This window comes from Martes martes (assembly GCF_963455335.1).
Source record: "Martes martes genome assembly, chromosome: 4".
Taxonomy (NCBI): Eukaryota; Metazoa; Chordata; class Mammalia; order Carnivora; family Mustelidae; genus Martes; species Martes martes.
Window position 1 is genome coordinate 26310690 of NC_137891.1, and position 23637 is coordinate 26334326.

General features: G+C 35.9%; 1 protein-coding gene across 3 annotated transcripts in view; it reads left to right on the plus strand.

Moving 5' to 3' along the window:
• CSMD3 (CUB and Sushi multiple domains 3) overlaps nucleotides 1-23637 on the plus strand; it is a gene marked incomplete at both ends in the record, with an annotated part of 1233164 nt that overhangs the window by 1091852 nt on the left and 117675 nt on the right. The window lies entirely within an intron of this gene.

Sequence of the window (23637 nt, forward strand, 5' to 3'; positions counted from 1 at the left end):
TGCCTCCTCCTGATCCTTTTTCTCTATCAGTTTGTCCTCTAGATCACTAATTCTGTCTTCTGCCTCAGTTACCCTAGCTGTTAGAGTATTTAGATTAGATTGGATCTCATTGATAGCATTTTTAACTTCTTCCCAGGCAGCTTTCATTCTGTCCTTAGAGATTCTATGTTGTCCTAATGGTTTTCTCCAACCTCGCCATTGCCTGGATAATTTGTTACCCTGAATTCCCTTTCCAACATACTGTTTATGTCCCTATCCAATAGTTCTTATGGAGAGGGCACAATCTCTGAATTTTTCCTCTGTTGGGTGTCCCTCCTCCTAGTCATTTTGGTGAGAGGTGTTTGAGGGGATGTATAGCTGAATATATCAGCCACGATCCAGGCAAGGTGCACCTTGGAAAGCTTTGGAGCTATCGGAAGTCATGACCAAAAAGAAAGAAAAAAGAAAAAAGAGAGAAGCAGAGAGAGAGAGAGGGAGAGAGAGAGAGAGAGAGAGAGAAGAGAAGACCCAGCCAGAATAAGCCCCCAAAGTAAGATGTATAAGGTATACAATAAGAATGGACAAACAAAAAGACTGACAAAAGTAAATGACAAGAATAATAAACCCAGCCAAAATGAACCCCAAGGATAAAATTTATATAATACCATAACAAAAATAAATACACAGAAACACTGACAGCAGAAAAAGATGGGAGGGTGGTTATAAATCCTTGATGTGGGCAAGGAAGGTTATATTGATTCTTCCTGGGTGTATCTTGATATCTTTGTTAAAGGACTCAACTTTCCAGAGGTAAAGGGAGAATAACACTGGTTTATATATAGGGGTAGTATTGATTAGGGAAAGAGGATTACCTTGAAGCTTATATCTATATGTATATTAAAAAAAAATAGAAAAGAAATTTTAAAAAAAGGTATATGTATGAAAAACGTTCAAGTTAAAAGAGTATTATGGAATATGCTGTATTAAACCTCTAGCTGTTAATGGTAAGTAGATTAAAAAAATTAAAAAGAACAAGAATAGTGAGAACAAATTCAAAATTAAAGTTTTATCTCTGAAATATACAGGTTTTAGGGCAATACCGAGAGCTTATTATATTGTTTTCTCCTGATGTTGGGGTTTTACAGTTTTATGGGGACCCCGAGGTGGTTGTCCTCTCGTTATTTTGGCTGGCTTTCTGGGGGAGGGGCACCTGCCTCATTGCTTTTCAGTCAGTCTTGCTTGGGTTGAGTCCTCCTGCCCCTATTAAGGGGCTGGGTTCTGTGGAAACCAGTTTTTCAGGCTTTTGTTCTCTGGAGGTTTTTGTTCTTTGGTGGCTTTTTGCAGCTTTTCGGGGATTTAGTGGAAAGCAAACTGCACCCATACCTCTGCCTCAGAGAGAAGCATCAGTCTGCTCTCCTCTGGGTGGTCCAGAACACACAGACTCCCCCCTCTGCAAACTCTGTTGAACTGTGCAATATCCCACAGGCAGTGCACAACCCCAGCCACCATCTCAGGGGTCGCCAGAAGTGCCCACTTGTCTTTGCACCCCCGTGCCACTAAAACCGTGATCGATATTGGTCCAGGGAGCCTGCTTCTGGTGATTGCCTTTGCCGGGACTGCTGTCTGGGGTCCAGACCTCACAGTTGCTCAGGTCACAGCCGAGGGATCCCAACTAGAGATCTCACTGAGTTCCTTCAGGCATGGGCTGGGAGTGTCCAAACCCCTGTCCGGTCCTAGAGACCACCGGCTAGCACCCACGCAGAGCTTTCTCAGGCGCAGGTGGGAGTACGGTTCAGACCCTGGTCATGCAGTGAGTGCAGAGCACAAAAGGCTGTGGTTCTAGAGAACATCCACCAGACTCCCTCATGGGGCGAGGGGGCGGGTGAGAGTGTGCCCAGCTGAGCGGTGGTGCAAGCTTCGCAACCCCAGGGGCTCAGGGACCAGAAATTGGAGGCTCCGCCACACTACCTCTGGTGTGGGTGGTTGCTGAGTCACTGGGTGGTTGCTGGGTGGTGGCCATCCTGGGTCCATGGGCTTAGGCCCAGCCCCTGACTGCCCAATTCCACCAGTTGCCCTTTAAGATCTTTTGCTCTTTTTGAGTACTTTTAACCAGACTCCAAGTTAATGCTGGTCCCCAATCACAGGGCACTTTCATATTGGTATATTACTTTCCAATGGGTCGCTTTTGGTGGCTCCCTCCCCCTTCTGTTTATCCTCTGATATCAGTCCAAGCATTCCTACTCTGCTTTACCTCTCCACTGATGTCTTCTCTCCCTGCAGAGATCTAGAAGTGTATAATCCTACATCTTAGGCTGATTTCATGGGTGTTCAGAGTGTTCTGGTAGATATTTAGCTCAGTTTAAAAAACCAGTTGAAACAGGGTCTCCTACTTCTCTGCCATCTTTCCCCTCCTCTCCCATTCTTTAGGTTACTTTTTGCCCTGTTGATCGTTTCCTTTGCTGTTCAGAAGTCTTTTATTTTAATGTTGCTCCACTCGTCTATTTTTGCTTTTGTTGCCTGTGCTTTATTGTCATGTCCAAGAAAACATTACCAAGACCAGCATCATGACACTTTCCCCTATGATTTTTTCTATGAATTTTACATGTTCAGATCTTATCTTTAAGTCTTTAATCCATTTTCAGTTAATTTTTATATATGATGTAAGATAAGGGTCTGTTTTTATTCTTCTGTTTGTGGACATCCAGTTTTCCCAACATCATATGTTGAAGAGATTATTCTCTCTCCCTTGTGTATTTTGGCACACTTTTTTTTTTTAAAGATTTTATTTATTTATTTGACAGAGAGAGAGAGATCACTAGTAGGCAGAGAGGCAGGCAGAGAGAGAGAGAGAGAGAGGGAAGCAGGCTCCCCGCTGAGCAGAGAGCCCAATGCAGGGCTCGATCCCAGGACCCTGAGATCATGATCTGAGCCGAAAGCAGTGGCCTAACCCACTGAGACACTCAGGTGCCCTAATATTTTGGCACTCTTGATAAAGATAAATTGATGTGGGTTTATCAACTGGATCACTAGATTCTCATTCTATTCATTCATCTGTATGTCTATATACCATTACCATACTGTTTTAATTATTGTAGTTTTGTAATATATTTTGATATTGGGAAGTGTGATGTCTCCAGTTCTGATCTTCACTCTCAAGATTCCTTTGGCTACTTTGGATCTTCTGTGGTTCCATATAAAGTTTAGGATTGTTTATTTATCTAATTCAATAAAAAAATGTCATGGGGATTTTGGTAGTGGTTGCATTGAATCTGTAGATAACTTTTGGTATTACGGACATTTTGACAAATTTGTCTTCCAATCCATGAACATGGAATATCTTTCTATTTATGTTTCTTTTTAAATTTCTTCCATCAATGTGTTATAGTTTTCTGAATATAAGTCTTCATGTCCTTGGTTAACTTTATTCCTTAGCATTTTATTCTTTTTGATGCTACTGTAAATAGGATTGTTTTCTAAATTTCCTTTTCAGATAATTTGGTGTTAGTGTATTGAAGTATTAGGGATTTCTGATATTTTGTACAGCAACCTTACAGAATTTGCTGTCCTGTGGAGTTAGGGTTTTTTACATATAAAACCCTATCACTCGGAAACAGAGATACATTCTCATCTTCCTTAATTTGGATGACTTTCTTTTTTTCTTGCCCAATTTCCCTAAGATTCCAGTGCTATATTAAATAGAAGTGGTGAGAATTGGGCATCCTTGCCTTGCTCCTGATCTCAGATGGAAAGCTTTGAGGTTCTTTTGTTTGTTTGTTTTTACCATTGAGTATGATGATAGCTGTGGGTTTTTCATGTATGGCCTGTAATTTTTCAAGGTACATTCCATTACATCAAATTTGTTGGGAGTTTTTATCATAAAGGAATATTATATTTTATCAAATGCTTTTTCTGCATCTATTAAGATAATCATATGATCTTTATCTTTTAATCTGTTATTGTGGTGTATCACATTTATTTGTGTATATTGAACTATCCTTGCATCCCAAGGGGAAATTCCATTTGGTCATAGTGTATAATCCTTTTGATGTCCTGTTTAATTTGGCTTGCTGGTATTTTGCTATGGATTTTTTATCAGGTATGTTGTCCTGTAGTTTTCTTGTAATATCTTTGACTATAGCCATCAGGGAATTGCTGGTCCCAAAAATAAATTTGGAACTGTTTCCTCTTCTTCAATATTTTGAGAGTTTGAGAGGGATTAATGTTAATTCTTTAAACGTTTGCTAAAATTTACCCATGCAGTCACTTGTTCCTGAGCTTTACTTTGCTGGAAGGGTTTGGTTACTTATTTAATTTACATATTCATTATTGTCTATTGAGATTTTCTGTTTCTTCCTGATTCACTGGGTAGATTGTATATTTGTAGGAATTCTTTCATTTCTTCTATCCAATTTATTGGTGTGTAATTGTTTATAGTAGTCTCTTAAGATACTTTTTATTTCTATGGTATTAGGTGTAATGTTTCCTCTTTCATTATAAGTATTGTCTAATTGTAAAAAGAACTGGATTCTACAGATATTTTAAACCTGTAATTGGACTAAGTGACTTTTCTGGTGATATAGAAAATGTACACTAATTTTCCAAATCTTTAAAAAACTTTTAGAGACAAAAATGGCTTTTGTGCATTTGTTAAAAACAGGAGACATATATGATTTTGGTTTTGTTTTTGCTTTTGCTATATAATATTATCACAAGTGTAATGGGTGATTATTATGGTAATTTTGGATTTATGCACTCTCTGTCTACAGTGTAATCTCCAAGAAGACAAAATCTGCCATTAATGCAAGACCATGTCCATTTAGGAAATCCTTTGTCTCCTGCACTAAACACAGCCCTTGAATTTTATGTTGGCTGTGGTATAACACCTAGAAGTAGAAGATAAATATGTAATATTGGCACATATTATTAACATCAGTAAACTTTTACTGATGCTAGTGCTCATTAAGGCATTTAATACCTTAATCTGTGCACATTTTGTACTTCTGTTGGCTTCTGCTGCCTGATGGTAACACCACTAGGTATTATGTCCTCCATATCATTTTTCCAGGCCACTCAATCCATCACTGTAACATCATAACCTACATTGGAAATTCTGATAAAATAGAAACTCCCTGTGGGAAGGAACAGAGGCTGTAATGATAGACATGTGCTAAGTAAATACTGGTTAATTGGTTTGGGACAAATTTGTTTTTGGTTTATTTTGAAGTTCACTTTCCAGCTATTGCTAATCTCAGATATATCAAGTCTATCACTGTAATGTAAATAGATGACAAATCAGTAAAATAAGATTCAATCATTCATTCTTCATTCAACCATAAATATATGGAACGGCTACTATATATCAGACAGTATGCTCAACATGGAAAATGCAAAGATAACTATGTCACCATCTTTCTTTGGGAAGATCACAGTCTGGTAGAAGAGACAGGAAGGTAAAGCATTAACATGGTGCTATAAATGTAGGAATAGAGATATTTATGGTAGAGTACAGAAAAGTGGAAAGTAATGAGCTCCATTAAGGAAATTCAGGAAGTACTTCAAACAGTATATGATACTTCAGCAATCTTAACAAGTAAACAGATTTTGCAGTTAGATGAGAAGGATTGGGTTTTTTTAGCATGAAAATTTCATGTTCAGACAGCGCTATGACATATGGCACATTCAGGAGAAGTACCCCTAGTTCAGTAGGACTAGGGTGTAAGTTCTGAGGCAGCACTAGGAACTAAGTCTACTTCTATAGTCAGGGCTATTCCTGAAAGGTGTAGGATGTCATTGTCAGAAATTGACTTCAGTATTGATAACACAGTTTAAAAGAAGCACATGTTTTGATAGGTATTCATAATATAGATTATTAAATTATCATACTAAGCAAAGAAATTGAAAAAAAAGGGTTTGTTTTTTTTTTTAAGTTTCTCATATACAGCTTTTGCTTTTATAAAATGTTTTGTTGGATGCCAAAAATGTCCTTTATTAGTATAAGATATAGAGGACCGTTAAAATTTAATGGTATTGTTTGCCAATTATTCATACTTTTTCAGGTGATTCTTTTGATTAGAAACTTTTTTTTTTTTTTTTAAGATTTTGTTTATTTGGGTGAGAGAGAGAGAGGACAAGCAGAGGGGAGGGGCATAAGGAGAGGGAGAAACAGATTCCTTGCTGAGCAGGGAGCCCATCTTGGGACTCGATCCCAGGACCCTGACATCATGACCCGAGCTGAAGGCAGCTGCTTAACCAAATGAGCCAACCAGGTGCCCTTTGGTTAGAAACTCTTAATTATGTTCAATAAATGAAGCAAATTGAGTCATATCCCAGTCAATAAATAGTAAGTATTAATAATATGTTGGAGTTTGCTTCTTAGAACAAATAATTGAGAGTTTAATCTTAAAGGAAAACAATTACTAGTGGACTTAAACTCACATATTTAGGTCTTGGAAACCAACATCTTTCGCAGAAAAGACGTACTAGAAATATAATCTAAGCATCTTAAATCATGATCTCTAATTTAAAAAGTAGATTTGAGTATCTATGTCAAGAACAGTAGAAGGATTAGAAGGTAAATGAGATAAATCTCTGTTCTAATCAAGTGTAAACTTTATTACATGAAATGTGTTTTTTGCCCTATTATTTGTGATTATTTATCTGACTATGTTATGAGTTATTTCTATAAAATGAGCAATCAAGGAATGCTAGGATTTTCTAAGTTAGTTGTCTGCGTCAAATTTAAGAATGTAGCAAAGAATTCACCATTGGTAATGAATGAGCATAAGAACAAATGATGTTTAGTTGTATATATTATATATGCAGTTGCTTTAAAAAATACGTCTCCCCACAGGGAATGGCATTTAGTTTGTTAGCGTTGAGCTCACATAATCTGAAGTAGATAATCACAAAATGATGCTTTGACTTCAAACAGATCCCCAGATACTTCTTAATAACTATTAGATATCTTGATTCTCCACCCATAAGAAAAACAAAGAAAAATGCTTGGCACTGTATGTAGGCAATGTATGGACAATATTAACTTTTCAAAAATCAAAAAGTGGAGTCCTATTAGAAAATGATAAGATGACCTGCAAAATTTGTAAGCATTGTATTGAGGGCCCTTAACTAACACATCAAACTATTTGCTGGATATTCTCTTTTAACTGGAATAAAATTCTTAAAAATTTCCTGGATTAAAATAAATATAATAAAAAAAATACTAGTACTACAAAAAGTACGTGAAGTTATAATAACACATTAACATTTATCAAATTGTAACAATAGAAGTAGTTAAACTATTCTCAAGATAGAGAAAAGACCTTTCTTTATGGAAAAATTAAATAAATCATCACCCAATAGTTATACTTGGTAATGTTGTCATGTAAAAATGCCTCAGTTCCATGTGCTGCTTTTAAACAAGCCAGTGAATCTAAATTTAAATAGAAACTATAAATAGAAAGATGAAGTGTAGAGAAATAAATGAGAAAAATTTATAGAGAATGGGAAAAGTGGGACAGGGGGACAGATAAAGAGAGGGGAGAAAAGAGAAAATGACTCAATTAGTGGACAGTGATGAAATCCGTGCCAGAGAATGCCTGATATTCTTTTAATTAATTAAAAGCCTGTGTGGCTCAGTTGGTTAAGCCGCTGCCTTCAGCTCAGGTCATGATCCCAGGACCTGAGATCAGTCTGACATCAGGCTCCTTGTTCAGCAGGGAACCTACTTCTCCCTCTGCCTGGCACACTCTCTGCTTCTGCTCTCTGCCTCTGACAAATAAATATAAAAAAAAAAAACTTAAAAACAAGATTTTTGGAATATTCTCCATGTTTTATAATCTATTGTCTGATCAATACGGACATTTCACTATACCGATTAAATGTACGAGAATGGTGGGGAGGTCGAACAAGGAAATTTAAGCCCAACTTTATAGAAATAAAATGACTAATAACTTATGCTCTAGTCTCGAGGACAAATTTATGAAACAAACTATGGCATTAGTTTTGGCTGCCTGTTACTAACAGATTGAAAAGCAGTTACAATACATTTGGTGGATCAAATGCTGCCTAGAGCAGCTGTGGTTTTGATACGGTGTCCAGCAGGGTAATCTCGAAGTCTGTGTGATCACTCAGTACACACTTGAATACATCCCTTCCAGAAATGCTGGAGAATACACCCAAGCACGGTGGCTTTTTTTTTTTTTTTTTTCCAAATAGTCTGTCTTGTCTATGGAGAAGGTACCTTAATTTCTGTCTTCCCTTAGTGAAGAAACATTTATTTTGTAGTAATACAATGATATGACCACTTGTGGAAGTAGGATATATTAACTAGACATAAAAATTTTAATGAACTTTATGGTTTCAGAAGCCCCTCTAGTAGTGGTTGAGATGTAAAAACACAGTGGCCTCCTTAAGAGGAAACTTTTTTTTTTAACGACTATAAAGACTACATGAAAAAGTTTAAATCTAACTTTTGATATTTAGAAAAAGCAAAATGCTTAAGCAGTTGGGTACTAGGAAAATAACGTGTGTGTGTGTGTGTGTGTGTGTGTGTGTGTTATAAACAAGGTAGTTATATTAACTTTTCTCCATTGAGAAGACATCTATTTGCTGCACATTTTTGGTATTTCATTTCTGGAAGCCTCTCCAATAGGAGTTCTGCCCACAGGATAACATAAGGAGGGAATCACAATGGGGAAATAATGGTCTCATAATCACATTACGAATACCAGCAACAGATGCACAAGACATTAAGGTTTGCTATAAAAAGGACAGATTTCATGTTTGTTTGTTTTGTTTTTAACCAAGAAAGTAGACTCTTCCTATATTCCTAAAGGATGGTTTTAAATAATAAAGGTTTCAGGAAACATGGCAGGTGTTCCTCTGTCTTGGGAAATGGAAATTTGGCTGAGATTCCTTCCAGCAAGTGAGTATATTCTCTGTCTGATTTTCCTACTCACATATGAGGCTTTTAGAAAACAAATTCTAGATTATCCAGTGGCATAATTTCTAGGCAGATATGCCTTGATTTTTATTTGCTTGAAAGGTAAATTCTGACAAATAGGTTGATTTTTATCTACAATGCTCTTTTCCTCCTCGAACTGGAGATCATGACATTTTAACTTAGGAGCACCTGACTATTATGATTATGATTAACATCAGACAGTTCTGATGTTTCTTGAGCCCATTTTATCCTTCCCATGCCTTGATCTCATTATTTCTAAGGCCCATTTCCATCATTTCATGTCATTGTTTTCCTATTACCTATTAAAGAAAGGCATCATTCTTTAGCCTCCTACTCCAAGAGTAATTTTATATGTCATTTTTTTATCACATGTATTTTGTAATATTTCCCCACTTAATCAAATTAAGTAATTGTTTGTTTGCTAGATATGTCATGTGTTTCCTCTTTCCTCCTCTCCCCATTCATTTCCTCCACCTGAATGCCCCACATTTCTTCCTTTTCTTGCTGTCCAACTCTTAATTTATGTTTTTACCCTAAATCCTAACTGATCTTATCAGTTCATTCTAGAAGTGTTTTTCTTCTTTTTCTGGATTCTGGTATCATTCTCTTTCACTCCCTCAATGCCTATGTATTTACTAATTCAGCAAATATTTACTGAACATTTGTGAGTCAGGCATAGTTTGCATTTGTGAATGAAAAAGACAATTTTGGGACACCTGGATGGCTCAGTTGGTTAAGCCGCTGCCTTTGGCTCAGGTCATGATCCCAGGGTCCTGGGATCGAGTCCCGCATCGGGCTCCTTGCTCGGCAGGGATCCTGCTTCTCTCGCTGCTTCTGCCTGCCTCTCTGCCTACTTGTGTGTACTCTCTCTCTCTCTCTCTCTGGCAAATAAATAAAAATCTTAAAAAAAAAGAAAAAGAAAAAGACAATATCCTCTCATCTTCTTGGAGCTTATAGTCTAGCAGGTGAGGACAAAAAAGAGAAAATGTAATAAATTATTAAGCTATAGAGCACTTGAGAAAGTGAAAATTCATAGAAGATAGATGGGGATACCTGGGTGGCTTATTTGGTTGAGCAATGAGTCTAGGTGTCATGATCCCAGGACATGAGGTCGTGATCTCAAGGTTACGGGATTATGTCCTGGAATTGGCTCCGCACTTGGTGGGGATTCTGCTTAAGATTCTCTTCTTCTGCTCTTCCCCTACCCTACTCTTCCTCTCTCTAAAAATAAATAAATAAATGACAAATAAATAAGTAAATAAGTTATATCTTGAAAAAGAAAGATAGATGAAGGGTTGAGGGATCGGAATGCTAAAGCTTCAGAGAGGATGTTTTGATGGTCATAGTAGACCTTCAAGAGAAGGTGACATTTAAGCACAGGTTGGAACATGGTGCGAGAATAAGCTTTATTGATATGTGAGGAAAAGATGTATTGGGTATAGCCAGAACAAACACCCTAAAACATAAGTAGGAAGAATAGCAAAGAGGTGAGAGCAGGAAGAAATGAGGTGATTGAGAGCAGGAGAGATGTGGTCTTGTAAGCTATTGTAAGGATGTAGATCCCCCCTCTAATTGAAATGGGACTCACTAGAAAGTTTTGAGCAGAGAAATGGCATGCTCTGACTTATAAGGTAGTGTGATAGTTTGCAATTATGACTGTTTAGGTAACTGATTTTAATTTGCATTCTTGAAGTATTTTTCAATAAATGTTAAGCTACTTGAGGGCAGTGTATTTTATATCATTTATTTCTGATATTGTGCAATACTATGTTGTATTTTTGTATTTTCATCCTCAGTATTTTCTAGAAAATTGAAAAAAAAAAAAGGTAACTGCATTTATCCAAAGAAGGTAACTGTATATTAGTGTAATTATACTAGTTTGAATGATTGTACATTATGACTTGGCTGGTATCTTAAGCAGCTCAGAGTTCTGATAGCCAACAAGACAGTTGAACCAGCCATGTCAGTTTATAATAGGTTGTTTTGTTCATTATTTATTAAAGAAGGAAGACTGGCCTTAAAAAAAAAAAACTACATTTTTGAAGTTAGAGAACATGGGGCGCCTGGGTGGCTCAGTGGGTTAAAGCCTCTGCCTTCGGCTCGGGTCATGATCTCAGGGTCCTGGGATCGAGCCCCACATTGGGCTCTCTGTTCAGCAGGGAGCCTGCTTCCCCCTCTCTTTCTGCCTGCCTCTCTACCTACTTGTGATCTCTCTCTCTGTCAAATAAATAAATAAAATCTTTAAAAAAAATAAATTAAAAAAAAATAAAGTTAGAGAACAAATTGTTTTTGTACCACTGCATTTTCTTCTGTGTTAGTCTGTATTTTTAAGGAAGATTTCTACATAACTGGGCTAAACTTTTTCATATGTTTTTGCCTTTTAAAATATTTGAAGTAAATTTCATAATTTGGTAAATACTGATATTTGAGGCTCACATTTGCTTGTCTATCCATGATGGCTTTCAAAGTATGGGATATCTGTAGTATAAGCAGCCATTTATATGAGATCAAAAACTAATGATGTATTATTGTATGGTGACTAACAGAACACAATAAAAAGAAAAAGAACAGTATAGACCATAAGCATTTGAATGACTGCTTAGGTTCTTTGACAGCAGCTTAACAATACCTTCCTCATGATTATTGTAATCATTACATTGTTATCAATATGTCATCAGAAAGTTAACATTTTTCTAAGGTTTTATTTATTTGAGAGAGGGAGAGAGAGAGTATGCACAAGTGGGTAGAGGGGCAGAGGGAGAGGGAGAAGCAGACTCCCTGTTGAGAGTCCCACTTGGGGCTCCATCCCAGGACCATGAGATCAGGACCTGAGCCAAGGCAGGTGCTTAACTGACTAAGCCACCCAGGTGCCCCAAAAAGTTAACATTTTTTTTCAAGTGTTCAAATATATGCCGAATACAGTATAAATATTTTATAGATATATCTTTATTTAATTTTCCCAATTACCTTGAGGCAGGTACTATTTTTAATCCTATTTTATAGGTAATAAGCTCATACCTACATATTTTTAAAGTCAGTAAATAGTAGAAGTAGATAAACATTTCAGAGTATTTGATGCTGGAGCAAGCAGTTCTGACCACTATATTATAGTCCTCCTTACAGTTTCTTCCCATAATTTTCTGTCTTGATATTTCTTTCTAAATATAAGAACAAAACCACTTGTGTATGCATCAAATGTTTGTCGAGTACTTACTAATTACCAGATATAATTTCTAGGTGTAAGTGCTACAAATATGCTTAATATCTAGTCCTAAAAACTTGCAGACTAATTGTAAGAACGTGCAAACAAGTGCAAAATTACAATGTAAACACTTTTTGTATTGTTATATAAGTTGGTACTTCTCAGATAAATGTGCATTATAGTCATTGAAGTTTCATTAAACAATCTAGATAAGACCCTACCCCAGAAGTTCAAGTCAGTGTTTCTGAGATTCAGCCACACATTTGTACTTTCACCACCCTTCCAAGATTACTCTCACAATCACCAAAATACAAGGACATGTTGTATAATTTAGGGGATTACACAGAGAAGTTAGTGATCAAATCTGTTAGGATTTACTGACAGTGGAGTCAAGGAAAACTTCAACAAAGGATGAATAGAAGTCTTACTGGCAGGTAAGAATTAAAGTGTAGATATGGAATTAGTTTGGTACTTTGAAGGGACCTCTTGAAATGTAGGTGGATATAAAAGCATTTATTCTGGAATCAGACTTCAGTTCCTATCTTGAGAATGCCATTTGATAGCCATGTGACACAAGGCAATTCCTCAAGTTCCTTAAAAACCCAGTGTCTTCATCTGTAATATGGGATAATGATAACACCTAATCTGAAATATTTCTTCAGAATTAAATGAGATCATCCATGTGAAAGTGTTTATCATAATGCCTGGTCCATAGTAAGCTCTCAATAAAGATCATCTTCTACTGCTGATGAGACGAACCCAACGTGGTTACAATTGCCAAATGGTATTTTAAGTGCTGAAAGATTAGATTAAGGAGGTGACAGATACTTTCTTGGAACATACTCAAAGATTTCAATTTGTAGAGTAACATGTTTACTTTTGAATTTTTGAAGGGCCTTTCTATTTTGGAAAATGGAAAATGCACTGCAGGAAGAGAATAGGCCTAAAGCAAGGGATTGCAATAGTTTACACGAGAAACTCTGAAGGAGGTTATTATGGTTGTGTAAAGTTTGTGGCTGGTTAGATGTTGGAGTTGAGGGAGAGGGAGGAGTAGAGAATGGTTGTTAGGTTTCTGATCTTTTGTTTTGGTTTTTACTTTAAATCACACCACTTCCTATAATCACAGCCTTGCTTTATTCCTTTGGAGAGCTGGACTTTTAATTCCTTAGGGTTTTTCTTTGATTTTTTAGATCTTAGCTAATGAATTAAATAAACCAGGATCAACAAAACCACTTTTGTTTATCTATAGTAATTAGACCTTACAACTTACAGTGGGATCTAGGAACCAAAAGTATTTCCTAATTTAACTAGTGGTAACGCCAGTATTAAGTACATAATTTAAAGAATGAAATTGGTATAGAGGGCACATATGGTGCTTGCAAAATAAGAAAATATAGCAAATGGAAATCGCATTTATTATGTGTGTGTGTATATTTTGAATATTTATAGTCATGGTGCTCAAATTATGCTCTGTTGGAGGCCATAGTTGGTCCATAAATGAATTGAATCAGGACAATTTTTCTAAATTAAAGACACACAATGCTAGGCAGTAATATAAATTTAAAATCTTTTTCTCTCTTTCTTTTTTTTTTTTTTTAGTTTCATATGTAGTGTTCAGTGATTCATCAGTTGTGTAAAATACCCAGTGCTCATAACCTCACATACCGTCCTTAATGCCCATTATTCCATTGCTTTTTTCTGACACTTTAATGTCTTATATTAATTTTTTAAAAGATTTTATTTATTTATTTGACAGAGAGAGATCACAAGTAGACACAGAGGCAGGCAGGGGGGAGGGGGAAGCAGGCTCCCTGCTGAGCATAGAGCCCAATGTGGGACTCAATCCGAGGACCCTGAGATCGTGACCTGAGCCTAAGGTAGAGGTTTAACCCACTGAGCCACCCAAGTGCCCTCTTATATTGATTTTATAGTAACAGATTCTAACAAATTACCTGATATAAACAGGTAGCCAATATTAATGGAAAGAGTAAGAAAAAAAAACCCATTTTGCTTTTTGTTAATAACAAAAGGGAATGAATATTGAAGAGAAAACAGGCAGACAGAATGGAAGAAGACAAGTTTCCCTAGCAACCATGGATGACACAAGGAAAACTAAGGCATGGAATTTAGAGGATACGTTTTTCTCTCTCAGTAAATAAAAATTGAAACATTAGTTGAGATTCTTATTAGTATTTTGCTGCTTTCTGCCATGAGTTGTCATAAACTTACATAAAGCTACCTCATTTTTTGGTGTTGGGAAATGTGCTGATTTGGTAGTCATGTGAATAGATAATCTGCTCTGAGTTAATATATTTCTTTTCTAACATATAATGTGTCAAATTTATCTGTCTTCTAATCCCCAAGAGCACTGGAAAGTGGGAATTCATTTTTAAATTGACAATTTGTATTTGTTTGTTTGTTTGTTTTTGACAAATGTGATCCTGGTTGTAACTGTATGGCTTGCATAAATATATTTTTTGCTAGGAAAAATGTCCCTTGTGCATGAAATGCCATTAAATATATCAATTGTTAGTAAGCTTCCACAAAGAGATCTTATAATTTCTAGTTGCTCTGACATTTGGTTCTGTTAGATCTTTATCATTAACAGTTTTGGGATGACAATTTGGTTATAATACACATATGTAATTTCCTTCACATTTCCTTAAATTTATTGCCATACACATTTGTATCTCACTAATGGAAAATTCTAGAGGGACAGTGGAGCATCTATAAATCAATGAACAGCTTTTTGTTTTGAACTTATATGAACGTGCATGTTTTAAAAGGGCAAACTACATGCAGTAATTGTATTTCCAAATTTAAGGAAGGGCACTCAAAAATCTTAGGACACAGCATTTGGAGGAACGTAAAGGTCCACGTTACCATAATGAATAAATTTTTCTCTCCTCCTAAACTTGAGAACACTCATGATATATACCACCAGTAATTTTGCTATAAATCCTGGGAAAACACAGGTGGTCCAAAAATATCTTTCCTTTCTGCTTATTAGTTGAAGGGCTGGTCTGAATACCACAAAGTATAAAAGTTGTCATAAAATAGTAAATGCCTAGGCATATATTCATTTAACTCTAGCTTATAAATAACAAAAGATTCAAATCAGTACAATAGTTATTTTACTGCTTTCCATCCTTGAGCAATGTGCTTAAGAGATAATGCATTAGGTCTTAATGAGTTTATTTTTATAATCACTAAAAATGGTTTCCTCCCTTGGGCTAATTAAATAATTGATTATTTGAGAAAAATAGTGATTTTAAGATTAATTATGTTTTTACTTAAACTGATTTTCTTGTTCTAACTAGTTTATGCACATCATCTCATAAAATGTTAATTGTAGAAACATCTCCTCAAATTAAATTATTAATATTTGTCATTTCTAATTTCGATTGCCATTAACAGAATATATTAAATGCAAATAAGTGTAATTGATTTTGCAAACACATCTCACTCCTTAATCCTATAAGGCCATTAGTTTTATCATAGTTTCCTCTTTTCTTTTAATCAAAATATATTTTATGATCATCTCATTGACTTTTTACCTCTTTGTGGTATTGACTTAGAAATGGTTTCCACCAGGGCACCTGGGTGGCTCAGTGGGTTAAGAAATGGTTTCCACCTAAGTTCCTGAATTTTGGAAACATTGTAGTTTTGTATTCCGAAACTTTCTCTAGCTGTATCTTGAACTAATATCATTGCTCCTGGTCTCTTGGTTTTTCTCCCAGTTAAACCAGTGACATTTTAACTTATATAGAAGCTTTTTATTTTGGGTCAATCAAAAACTTCAAGGTACTTAAGTTCTTGGAACTTTATATGACTTTTTACATATTTTCTTTATATTCCTGGAGTATGTATGTAAAATCTATTGATCTTAAACATGCAGATACATACTCTCATGGCAACAGAAAAAAATGTCCTTGGGGTGCCTGGGTGGCTCAGTGGGTTAAAGCCTCTGCCTTCGGCTCGGGTCATGATCCCAGGGTCCTGGGATCGAGCCCCGCATCGGGCTCTCTGCTCAGCAGGGAGCCTGCTTCCTCCTCCCTCTCTCTCTTCCTGCCTCTGCCTACTTGTGATCTCTGTCTGTCAAATAAATAAATAAAATCTTTAAAAAAAAAAATGTCCTTTATCTAGAATGCTAAATGACAACTCACTTCCATGATTAAAACCACTAAATAATGTTAGTTACTATGTCCCTGCCACTATTCTAAGTATTATGTATATCTTGTTTTCTTCAACCATTGCAATATTCCTATGAAGTCAGTATTTTTACATCCCATTTAGCAGATGAGGCAACTGAAACACAGAAATCATTTCAGACATTACCAAAAAGATCAAGAAAGTAGTGGAGCCAAGAGGCAGATAAAGATTGTGTTCTTAATAACTTTGAAATTTTCCTTCTATACCCACAGAAAGAAAATACAATTTCCTACATTGGTTAAGATTATAAAACAGTTCACGATGTGTACTCTATCTCCCTTTCAGCTTCATTTCTTGATGCCTTTCCCAAGAAAACCACTCCCCCTCTTTTCCATAAAAGAAGGAAAAATCACTTAAAAGTTCATTTAACATGCTGCCTTGTCTGCCAGCACATCACATTCACCTTGCCCCTCATTATTATGAGTTGGTAAAATATATACTTTTTTAGTAAGGTTATGCTTATTTATTTTTAATAATCCATTTCCAATGTCTTTTCTTTTTCAAGTTTTTATCTAAATTCCAATTACCTAACATACAGTGTAATCGTAGTTTCAGGTATAGAGTTTAGTGATTCATCACTTCCATATGACACCCAGTGCTTATCACAAGTGCCCTCCTTAATACCATCACCTGTGTAACCATTCCTGCTCCCACCTCCTCTCCTCTTCAGTTTGTTCTCTACTGTTAAAAGTCTGCTTTCTTGGGTATCTGGGTGGCTCAGTTGGTTAAGCTGCCAACTTGGTTTCTCAGGGTCCTTGAGATCAAGCTCCAAGTCAGGCTCTGCACTCAGCTCAGTTTGCTTGTCCCTCTTCCTCTGCTCCTTCCCCAGCTTGTGCTCTCTCTCTCTCTCTCATAAAGAACAAATAAAATTAAAAAAAAAAAAAAAGAGTCTGTTTTCTGGTTTGCCACTCTTCTTTTTCTTTTTAGTAGGGTTATTCTTTATGAAATAATTATTTTAACAAAGGATGACCTGCACTTACTGTGATTGTTCCACTACCTGTAACCTTTTAAACCAGTCCCCACTCCTGCTTCATTAGTTTCTTTAGAGCATAGTTGCTGATGTCCCTAGCCAATCTTTCCATTTCTGGCTTATAACATGATACAGAGTACACAATAGCTATATAGTAATTGCTTAAGATATCAGAGTCTATTTAACATTTTATCATTTAACTTAGCATTAAACTGTAGACTAAAATTTGAATAGTTTCTATTACTGAATATTCAGTTAATTATTCCGAATAATGCTAAGTTAAATGTTAAGTGAGGTAAGAACAAGTAAAGTAAGTAAAAATTTAAGGATCAAGGTAAATGTGAGCTAAATCTGTACCACAACGTGTTCCTAAACCACTGTTGCCCATCAGTGACTATTAAAAACTTACAATTATCCAAGTTACATGTTACATAATAGGTATTTGACAAATATTTGTATATTAGATTAATTAATTAATTCAAAATATATGATCAGCAAAAAAGTCTGCGTGTTTGCCATTGGAGTTTTTCCTCAAGCTAGTAGATGAGCTTATGTTGAATTTACCCTTTGATTGTCACCAACTTCTCTGTTTTTTAAAACATTATTATATTATAATGATAAGTGTGGAATGCCAAATGACAATTCTAGTATATTTTAAAAACCCATGGGACACCTGGGTGCCTCAGTGGGTTAAGTATCTTCCCTTGGCTCAAATCATTATCCTAGGGTCCTGAGATCAAGTCCCATGTCAGGCTCTCTGCTCAGTGGGAAACCTGCTTCTCTCCCTCCTTCTGCCCATCTGCCCCCACACTGATACTCTCTCTCTCTCTCTCTCCATCTCTGTCAAATAAATAAATAAAATCTTAAGAAAAAAAAAAAAAGCCCTCTTATGGGAGTATGTGGGTGGCTCAGTCCATTAAGCAGCGGGCTCTTGATTTCCTTCAGGTCATAATCTCAAGGTTTTGGGATTGAGCCCTGGATCAGGCTCCCTTGCTCAGCAAGAAGTCTGCTTAATGATTCTCTCTCTCCCTCTGCCCTTCCCCCATGTTCATTTATCTCTCTCTCTCTCTCTTTCTTCCTAAAAATAAATAAAAATAAATCTTAAAAAAACAAAACAAAACAAAACAAAACAAAACTCATATTTAACAAAGATAGCAATAGTAGTAATCCTGGAGTACCTAAGTGGTGCAGTTGGCCGAGTGGCTGGCTCTTGGTTTCGGCTCAAGTTATGATCTCGGAGTCAAGGGATTGTGCTCCGTATCAGCTCTGTGCTCAGTGCAAAGTAAGTCTGCTTGAAGATTTTCTCTCTCCCTCTTCCCCTCCCTCAGCTTGCTTGCACTCTCTCTCTCTCTAAAATAAATAAATAAATCATAAAAGAGAGAAATGTTACCTTAAATCCATTATTTAGAGGAAAATTTAAAATTGAATACCTGTAATATATTTAAAAAAATAATATCTTCACTCCTACAGAACACTACCTTTGTGCAAAGACCCATGATTCAATTCCTGTTCCTTTTTTACATGTATACAGATGCAATATTTTCATCTTTATTTTCAATAAATTTATAAATAGATTGTTTTTTTCTATTTAAATTCAATTAGCCAACCTATAGTACATCATTAGTTTTTGATATATAATGTTCAGTGATTCATTAGTTGCATATAACACCCAATGCTCATTGCATAATGTACCCTCCTTATTGTCCATCACTGAATATGTAGATTGTGATGTTAAATTTGTGAAGGAGGTTTTTCTTTTACAAAACAACGTTACTGGGGTCTTAGCAGTAATTAAGCTTTCTTCTTCTCCCTCTCTGCCTCTCTCAAAGCATCAAAGACTCATTAAAATCATTATGGCATACTGGAAAGTAATATACATATATATACATATATATATAATCAGAATGATCAGATATAAATGATCTGATTAAGAACATTTTACTGCAGATTGATTGCCTTGTGAACAGAACTGAAAAGAACAGTTTTTGGTTATAAATAAATGGTTATAAATAAAAGCTGGAAATGTGAAGAACTGAGGTTTCAGTATTTTCATTCAGGGTAACTGCCTGCACTAATTTGACAGCAGTCATAACTCTATGCAATTTTTGATGTGGATTTGTCCCTGGACTCATTTCTGTTTGTTTTTGGCTACAACGGCAGATTAATTGATCCAATTTCCATTAAAAAAATTCACCCAGAGCATATCTTTGATTGCCAACACCAAAATTGATACTCATAAAACCGAAAATGACTCAATATTTTGATTGCCTTGGTTAATCAGGAGAGCATCCTTTTCAACATTTTTACAAAAATTCTCTTTTTCTTTGCTGATTCTTACAAATAACCTATTGATTTTATTACTTATGAAGAAGTGAAAATAATTCTTAAAAAAGACCTTACAAATTTTTTGAAGCATAGTTGACATACAAGATTATATGAGTTTCAGATGTATAACATAGGGATTCAACATTTTTGTACATTATGAATAATCACCACAATAAGCCTGGCTGCTTTAAAACTGCCACTTAATCACTCAGAGTTTATGTGTTTATCTATTTTTAAATTGTTTTTAGAGAGGGAGAGAGAGGGAGAGAGAAAGTGATGGTGGGAGGAGCAAAAGGAGAGGGAGAATCTTAAGCAGACTCCACACCCAGCCCAACTCAGGCTCTGTCTCACAACCCCAACATCATGACCTGATCCAAAGTCAAGAGTTGAATACTTAACTGACTGAGCCCCCTGGGCACCCTAGGGTTTATCTGTTTATATAAAAATGTAAAATATGAGGGACACCTGAGTGGCTCAGTGGGTTAAGCCTCTGCTTCGGCCTAGGTCATGATCCTGCGGTCTTGGGATCAAGGCCCACATTGGGCTCTCTGCTCAGCGGGGAGCCTGCTTCCCCCTCTCTCTCTGCCTGCTTCTCTGTCTACTTGTGATCTCTCTCTCTCTTTCAAATAAATAAATAAAATATTTAAAAAAATAAAAATATAAAATATGAACTGCAAGATTTTTAGATATTTCTGTTTTATTTTCCTCAATGTACAAAAAATAATTGGTTGCACAAAAATGAGAGAGGCCATCAGTGACTTCTTATCTGACTACCTCGTCACCTTACTTTCTTCCCTGGAATAATCATATTCAACAGATTAGCTGGTCCAACTCAGTGTCTTCTTCAACAATAGAAGGGAGTATGTTCTTATACCCCCAAGTTCTCTGCTAGTAATTATTCACGTAGTAGATCAGTGATGTTATTATTTATAAAAATAATTCATGTCCATTTTAAAAATTCTGTAAATTCAGAAAAATACAAGGAAAGGCATATAAATCACCAATAATCTCATAACCAAGGACTATAACCTATGCTAATATTTGGCATATTTCCTTTTGCTCATTTTTCTCTGTGATAATATGTATACAAAAATTTTTAACTTACAAAATTGCTATTATGTAGTTTATAGAGTTTTATATCACATTTTTATTTTATTTTAAGATTTATTTTATTTGAGAGGGAGAGGGAGAGAAAGTGCATGCATGGTGGGGGAGGCAGAGGTTGAGGGAGAAAGAAACTCCAGATTCTGTGCTGAGCACAGAGCCAGGACACTGGGATTACAACCTGAGCCAAAACCAAGAGTCTGATGCTCAACTAATTGTGCCACCCAGGCACCACAGGTATTTTATATCACATTTTTAAAGTTAAAACTTTTAAAGTATTTTACTATGTCAGTATATATTATGTGTAAGCCTCACTTAAAAATGAGGCTCTCGGGACACCTGGGTGGCTCAGTGGGTTAAGCCTCTGCCTTCAGCTCAGGTCATGATCTCAGGGTCCTGGGATCGAGCCCCGCATTGGGCTCTCTGCTCAGCAGGGAGCCTGCTTTCCCCTCTCTCATTGCCTCCCTCTCTGCCTACTTGTGATCTCTCTCTCTGTGTCAAATAAATAAATAAAATCTTTAAAAAAAAAATGAGGCTCTCAATAATTTATAGTCATCACTGTACCATAGTTTTATTTGTTCTCCTCCCAGAAAAAGAAATCATCACTTCTGAATATTAATAGTTTTCTGTGTATATGACCCTGAATGGAGTACTTGATGGAAAGAAAAGAAAAATGAATGTGTACAAAATTTGGCCTTCTTGGGGCGCCTGGGTGGCTCAGTGTTTTAAAGCCTCTGCCTTCGGCTCAGGTCATGATCCCAGGGTCCTTGGATCGAACCCCGCATCGGGCTCTCTGCTCAGCAGGGAGTCTGCTTCCTCCTCTCTCTATCTGCCTGCCTCTCTGCCTACTTGTGATCTCTCTCTGTCAAATAAATAAATGAAATCTTTAAAGAAAAAAAAACAAAAACAAAAACAAAATTTGGCCTTCTCAGTAAGAATGACTGCAAGAATGACCTTAGTGGTAAAGAGTAATAAATGTACTATTTTTTTTTTAATTTTCCTTGTATATATATATATATATATATATATATATATATACACATTTTTTTTTAATAACCAGTTAGCCAGTGGGAGAAACCCGTAGGGGAATACTAACTCCCCAAACACCAATATTGTACCAAAGGAAGGTGAAATCTTATTTATAAGATTTCCCTCTTTTCTCCTCTTTTATTTATAAGACATATATGTTTATATCATAAATCACTTTTTTAGGATACTCACTAATACCTGAAATGGGCTTTTGAAATCAGATAAATTTATTGTGTAAGACCGATTAGTGGATATTAGATGGGATTAAAACAAAGTTAAGTTTCTTTCACTTTTGGATCTAAAATCCAGCTGGGGAAGTGAGACATTAACCCTTAAGATGTTAAAGGTAGGTAACAATGGTGACTTACCTTGCCTAGGTCCATAAATTCAAGATTACAAAACCCTCGAGAAATATGAAGCATGATGTATGGTTAGAGACTTAGTTAATTGAACCCCAAGTGTTGGAACTCCAATCCATAGACTTCCTTAACCTCCTCTAGGGCTACCTCAAATGCATTCCCAAATGACCAGTTTACTCTTCTTCTTCCCTGTCTTCCCTTCTGACCTAATCATAATTCTATCAAGTTAGTACTTTTATGTCATTTTCTATCCTTAAATATGACCTAATTTGGAATGATTTTTAGCTTCTCTGAACATTGTATTATTAGATAGAGAAAGTATCTTCCATTTGCAGAGCTAGACACTAGTATTTATTAAGAAGTTATCAAAGTAGAGATTCATGCTCTTTTTCATACTACTCATTCATCCAATCAACAAATGTTTGTTGAATGCTTCCTTAAGATGCTGTGCTCTAAGCTGCCCTTAAGGAGTTTCTATTCTCATAGGGGAAATAAATATTGAGCAACTAATTACACAGTTATTTTTTCATTATTTATGTTAAGCACCATGAAGAATGTAGAAAGTGGTGCTTTGAGAACATTCATCAAAGGGAAATATCAAGGACTAAAGAAAGTCTAAAGTATTGTAATTCTTTAGGATTCAGTTTTTAATATATTTTTCATGAAATGAATATATTTGATGATTTTGGAGGGATGACTATTTCCTCCCATAGTTTAAATATGCATTAGATTATCTTCTAATGTGAACCACAAATAATTGAATAATAAATATTAGATTTTATTGAAGATAAAAAAATTTCTTAATAATAATACATTTTTCAAAATCTTTTGGCAAAAAAATCAATTTTTTCAGACTTTAAATCATTTTAGGAAAAAACATCTTTAGTATGCTTTTATTCTCTTATGTTGAAAAATAAATTGTTAATGTAAAAATAATGGAAGTGTTTTGAATTATGGCATTGTCTCTTCTTCAGAAATAACTGATTTCAAGTGTCACTTAAACATTTCAGGTCTCAATAAACTACATTTTTCTCCTTTGCAATTATAGTGTATTTGGAGAACAAATCTTCTTCTCCTTCTTTTTTTGTTTTCTCTGAGAACAAATCTTACTTAAAAATACATTTAAGGGCTCCTGGGTGACTCAGTGGGTTGGGCCTCTGCCTTCGGTTCCAGTCGTGGTCTCAGAGTCCTGGGATTGAGTCTGGCCTCAGGCTCTCTGCTCAGCGGGGGCCTGCTTCCCCCTCTCTCTCTGCTTACTTGTGATTCCTCTCTCTGTGTGTCAAATAAATAAATAAAATCTTTAAAAAAAATACGTTTAAGAACTTTTACATGTGGGACACCTGGGTAGCTTAGTCAGTTAAGTGGCTGCCTTCTGCTCAGGTCATGATCCCAGCGTCCTGGTATCAAGCCCTGCATCTGGCTCCTTGCTCAACCAGGAGTCCACTTCTGCCTCTCCCTCTGCCTGCCACTCTGCCTACTTGTGCTCTTTATCTCT